The sequence below is a fragment of the Malurus melanocephalus genome, unplaced genomic scaffold, assembly GCF_030028575.1.
Source record: "Malurus melanocephalus ecotype Western Australia unplaced genomic scaffold, MMel_1.1 scaffold_350, whole genome shotgun sequence".
NCBI lineage: Eukaryota > Metazoa > Chordata > Aves > Passeriformes > Maluridae > Malurus > Malurus melanocephalus.
The window spans coordinates 121,041-127,076 of NW_026623582.1; the positions used below are offsets into that span (position 1 = coordinate 121,041).

Consider the following 6,036-nt stretch of genomic DNA (forward strand, 5'->3'; position numbering starts at 1 on the left):
GCTGGGACACCAGTGTTCCCTGCTCAGGGACAGTAGGAACCCTACCCTCCGGGGACAGCCCTGCCCCTTTTCCACTGCGGTGGGTGTAAGTCCCTCCATGGRGGTGACAGAGGTGACACTGCAGCAGAGAGAGGAGAGGGCCAACCCCCTGTCCAGCAGTCCCGTGCAGGCAGAGGGGTGGGGGAGRTGTCTGTGTGAAATTTGGGGTTTCCCCAAACCCTCTGGACCCACCCCATAGCCATCCAGTCCAAGACCTACTGGAGAAGTTTGCTTTCCTCCCCAACTGCTATTTTTTKGGGGTACAAACACAATACCAATGGTTGTGCTGAATAATTATAAAACAGTAGATAATGACAATCTGCCAGATGTGGGAAAGTGAAAGTGAGACACTTTCACCCCAGAAAAAGCATTAAATTATTTTTTAGAGGAGCAGCTCTGGAAGTTAAACCTTTCAAAGCCCCCAGCTTTCCAGATGTCTATAAAAACAGAAGAGATGATCTCTGACTGGCAAGAGAGCACTGTATGTGAGAGACAAACAGGCTATTAAAGACTCATTTTCTGAAATTCTGTGCTGTACTTGTCCAGAGGACTGGAACACATCAGCTACACAAGCACTCACCTTAACTCAGAGAATCTGGGAAACTTACCATGCCTGCTGTTACCTGTCACATGCCAGATTAGACTTAGGGCAAGTGTTTAATTTTCTTTAAGGTGTTTAATTTTGCACTGACTCACACAACAGGTTTGCTTTCTTTTCCCCTGCCTGTAAGGGGACAAAGATCTGTTAACTGAGACTTGGAGTTGTGATTAATATGACAAATTCATATAATTAGCCTTTGGAAACAAAGCCGACAGTTTCAYAAAACTAATTACAAAATCTCAGAAGCTGGCAATAATTGATGTATTCTCTAAGAATGCATTTAATTCACTTACAAAGTGAATTAAAGTTGTCCTGTTACCAGCTAGAACAAAGCGSTCTCATGTACTACTAAGGTTAATACCTCTGTAACTTCATGGCAAAAACTTTTTTAACCAAAAATTACTACTTGWGTTTAAGCATAAGCCACCTATGCTAACAACTGAGTCCTTCAGCAAAGAGATCCTGTATTTATAGTTTGTTTYGTAGCCCGTTCTGCAGAAATGCAACTTTTCCAGTTTTGCAGTCTTTGTTAAAGTGAGCTTAATCAGACCTTCATGTGGAATTGTGTAATTGTGAGTTCCTACTTCTCCTTTACCTTCCCCAGCTTCTCTCTCTCTCTTTTGGGGTTTTGCAATCACTGTGGGGTGTGATTTCAACCACAGCCAACAGCCATATCACTGCATCTCCCCCGTGGGTAGCTCAGCAGTGTGGGTAGAAATTTTCTGGGCTGTTCTCAGCCAAAACCCAACGCCCACCCCATGTTTGCATTCCTTCAAACACACACTGAAGAGTGGTGGTTTAGATGACAAAAACCAGTGCAGTGCAGTTCTTGYGATGGTTCTCTTTGATTCTGCTGTTCCTGCTCTGCTTCCCCTGCCTCGATCTTGCAGTTGTCACGGGCACACACTACGTGTCCAAGTCCAAACTGTGCTTATTCATCCTATTGAGGCTTCTCCTGAAGAAAGAGGCCCCTCAGAACGCTGAGCATAGTTTTTGAAGAAAGTTTTCAGTGTGAAAGATTCAGCAGAAATGAAAAACAGTGTTTCCGTTGTACCTTAAACAAAAAAAAAATTGCTGATTTTTTAAATTTTAAATTTCATTTTTTAATTTTCATTTTTATGCTCACTTATCTCAAACAATATTGATGGCTCTGTTTGAATCCTCTTAAGACACAGTGCTAAATTAAAATTTTAGATTGTTTTAGGAAAGGCTTCARGTTCTGCATGAGGGAACTTATGAAGTGCAGTGTAGTATACTTAAGTTCTTGCTATACAGAGCAGCAGTCAGAAGCACATGAACCATGCAGCACTCACAGTTATAATTTTCAGGTTATTGAAGCCAAAAAACAGGGAGGAGTATTACTATTACCCCATCTGCTCCTGTGAGGAGCCTCCAGATTTTGCTCTTTCTAAACAGCTGCAGACAACCCGTGCTCTCTCCTCCTGCCATGAAGGTTACAGAAAAAACATTTCTATTCTTTTTGTTTGTTTGTTTGTTTGTTTTATTTTGTCTATTAAAAGCACAGACTGAAGCATGTACTCTTTTTGACTCTTCTTCAGCAAACATTCCCCAGGTGGAAGCAAACAGACAATATTTTCTCATAAATACTCAGGAAAGGTAATGTAAAGTTAAATATTTGTCCATTTCTAATTTTGGAGAATAATATTTAAATCACTGAGGTAACCCTTAGACTATGGACACATTAGCAGAATGTATTCACTGTGATTCTCACCCACTCTAAAAGCCAATATGGTATAAATACAAATTATTGTATGTATATATAAAATCTATTTTAGCAATACAAAACTGGCAACAGCAAAAACTGCTCACTTACTAAGAATTACAGGATCAATGCAAATTTCACACAGATTTTTCCAGACTCTAGAATTTTACTTAAATCAGCATACATGGAAAACTTTCACTTTTAAATGGTGCCTGATAGAAGGCTTTTGTTAAAAAAATATCTCAGGTATTGAAACACTTTGAACATTTAGAAGAGGTGAGTCCAAGAGGTATAGTCTGCTGACTCTGTAAATTGTGTACATGCCCCATATATACAATTCACTCTGACTGCAAAATTAGTAAATTAAAATTAAAATTAATAAATCCTTGCTGCGGTGGCATTTTGAAGCCATGTGAAAAGTAGTTGTGATGCATTTCAGAGGTGTGTCAGATTCAGGGCTGAGTCACATGGGTAAACATCACATTCCTTTTATTTTGGTTTGGGTTTCGGAGGGGAAGAAATTACTCCAGATCTTCAGTCATTGTGACCATCTAAGCATTGGATTTCTGGTAGTTCGAGCCCTGGCACTCTCAGGCTCTTCTGGACACGGGATGTTCATCCCATGCATGCCCAGCATCAGGCCAGAGCTGCCCTGAGTAAAGAGGAACAATGCTGATATTCAGTTTCRTTAGCCTGACATCAGGCCAGGCACAGTTTGAAGACCCATATTTTACTCACTTCCTTTTTCRGCCTAATCCAGCAGGAAGAATTCAGCCACATAAGCCCCAGAAACAAATCTCAAATGCAAGCAAAAGGCGGGGAAATCTGGCAGCAGCAAAGATAACTGAAAATTAACTTGTTTCTTTATGGAAGCAGGTCTTGCTTTTGAAACTAACTAAACTTCATATTTTTTTAACAATGAGATATTAATAGATTCAACTATTATAATTTTTAATGTGTATAGGCAATGTTACATCAACCTATTTTTTTTTAATAATTAGATGGAAGCAGCAACCTGAAAATGCAGACTGAAAAACAAGCATGGAATTGGCAAGATCAACATTTAGTTTTTTCACTAGGTAATTACAATAAGCAGATTGATCTGGCCAGCTGCTTCTACTACAATATTTGTTTCCATTTAATTTTTATAGCATTAGCCAACCCTGTCTGCTAAGCATCATTTAGTTTAATCTCATGTGGTAGACTGGAAAGCAATGTTTTTAATAAAAGAAAAGTTAAATCTTGARGCTTCTGAGGGGGAAAGGAAGGCGTCCTTACCAACAGCTTCAATTTTAAACACATTCTTTAAATTTGGGAGGTGAAATGGAGCACATCACACCCATTCCTCTGTCAGGAGAGAAAAGTACTTTGCTGCAGGCRCACCAACTGCAAGACAAATAGCAGGGGTTGGGGAAGGGATAATAAGACACTTTTTTATTATTAAATGAAAACTCKTGATTTAAAACCAAGCACTAAACTAAATTCTGGAAGCAGACAGAATCAAAGCCAGCACTAAACACCTGGAGAGAGCTCAGTTTGTCCACCAATAAAACCTCCCAAACTTTGTCTCTTGTACAGCCCGTGAACACAGATCCTTTCACACTAGTGCCAGCTGCAGTGTAAAACTACCCTGGGTTATAATCCTGCTGCGCTGACAATTTTATGTTCCAGCAGGTGCTGTAGAATTTTTTTCCCAGCTGCTATTACTCTTGTTACCCAGCTTTTCTGTTKTTCCAAAGGGGCTGGAAAGAAGCAAATTCTAATAACTGGCAATGAAGGAAAAAACAGATAATGGTTTGTATCAACAAAGGCATCACGTGGGAAAAGTAGGAGCTCCCCACTATGACTAAATTACTTTAGTTAAATACATCCCTGTGATTGGAAGAGATTTTTTTTCCCCTTTGAGTGGCTGTCATCTAACAGTGGGAATTTGCAAAAGGATTCCTGTTTTTCCTGAAGAATTAATTTTCAGCGTGAAAGTGAGCGCTTCTCACTAGCAGCAAACTTCAGGAGCCAGACTGACATCAAACAAGGAATATGAAAATGCAGACTCCAAAGTGGGGCTGACTCAACCTGAGGAATAGCGCTCAGAGTGCTGAAATGAGCAAACTGAGAGAATGATGGAACCAGGTTAGAAACGAGCTCTGAGCTCATCGAGTCCAGCATATGACCGAACACCACTTTGTCACCCAGAYCATGGCACTGAGTGCCACTTCCAGTCTTTCCTTATGCACCTCCAGTGCCAGTGACTTCATCACCTCCCTTTCCAACCTTTTCTGTAAAAACAAGTCCTCCTAATGTCCCACCTGAATCTCCCCTGGTGCATCTTAAGGCTRTCCTCTCATCCTATAGCTGCTGACCTGGGAGATCCCTGTATATCAAACACCATCAAAGCAGCCCCACACCGGGGCACTCAGGCAGAGCCAGGAGCCGACACTGTCCACACAGCGACACAGAGAGCAGCCTGCAAGAGAGGGAGGAGTAAATTCAGAATAAGAAACATCTGGCACAGCAAAATCTCTTATTTTTGAGGGATTTATAGCTGCAGCTGAACATGCATGGCTGAACGTGGTGCCCAGGCAGCCTGGGGTGCCCAGGTGGCCCAGACGGCCGATGGCCCCTGGACTGTCCCAGCCATGGGGTGGCAGCAGGAGCAGGGCAGTGACCGTCCCTGTGCTGGGCACTGCTGAGGCCGCACCGGCTGTGTCCGGTTCTGGGCTCCTCACGACACGAAATTGAGGGGCTGGAGCGCGTCCAGGGAAGGGAACTGAGCTGGGGAAGGGTCTGGAGCCCCAGGAGTGGCTGAKGGAGCTGGGAAAGGGGCTCAGCCTGGAGCAAARGAGGCTCAGGGGGGACCTTGTGGTTCTGCACAACTCCCTGACAAGAGGGGACRGCCGGGGGTGGGGSAAGGTGTGGAGCTGGGGCCGMGGTTCGGGCTCTGCTTTCAGGGCACAAGGGCAAGAGGAAATGGCCTGAAGCTGTACCGGKGGGGTTAGGTTGGACWCCAGGAGGARTTTCTTCATAGGAAAGGGTGGTGAGGCATTGGAATGGGCTGTCCAGGGARGTGCTGGAGTCACCATCCCTGGCGGTACTTAAGGAAAGCCTGAACGCGGCGTTTAGTGCCACGGTGTTGTTGACAGGATGGTGTCCGGTCATAGGTTGGGAGCGACCATCCCAGCCTGATTTATTCCGCGATTCTGTAATTTATAGCCACACCGCCAGCCGAGCGCATCTCCCCCCGACGGCGCAGCCAAGCGAGGGGCACTGTGGGGAGACCCTGCGGGAACCCCAGGGCGCGGCAGCGAGAGGGGACGCGGGCTTCGGGTCCCTTTGTCCGGGGCCGTGGGCGGGAGCGAGGGGAGGGAATGAGGGGCGGGAACGCGCGCGGGGCGTGGGCGTGTCCCAGGGGGGCGTGGTCTCCGTGGCGCGCCCGCYGGCCGTTGGCGGGTTTTGAATTTAGCCCGCGGCAGAAAGCGGCTCGCGATTGGCTGGCGAGTGGTCACGTGGGCGGCAGGGCCGCGAGCGCGGTCCGGCGCGGCGGGGCGGGCGTGCGGCCATATTGGATCGGTGCGGAGCCGGCGGAGGAGGAGGAGGCGGCGGTTGGTCCGTGCGTCCGTCCGCCCGTCCGTCGGTCCCCGCCCGGTCTCCGCCCCGCCGGTGTCTTCCCCGCCCG

At 45.8% G+C, this 6,036-nt stretch overlaps 1 long non-coding RNA gene across 3 annotated transcripts; it reads right to left on the reverse strand.

The window, feature by feature from the left end:
- Positions 1–1,766: 1,766 nt before the first annotated feature.
- LOC130580635 (uncharacterized) lies at positions 1,767–5,727 on the reverse strand. 3 transcript variants are annotated; one of them, XR_008966137.1, is made up of 4 exons: positions 4,670–5,727; positions 3,642–3,749; positions 3,102–3,188; positions 1,767–3,015 (listed from the first exon to the last, which is right to left on the reverse strand). It is a non-coding gene; the product is annotated as an uncharacterized LOC130580635 (long non-coding RNA). The 3 variants fall into 3 exon arrangements; XR_008966136.1 differs by lacking the exon at positions 3,102–3,188; XR_008966135.1 differs by having other exon boundaries at positions 1,767–3,188.
- Positions 5,728–6,036: the final 309 nt, after the last annotated feature.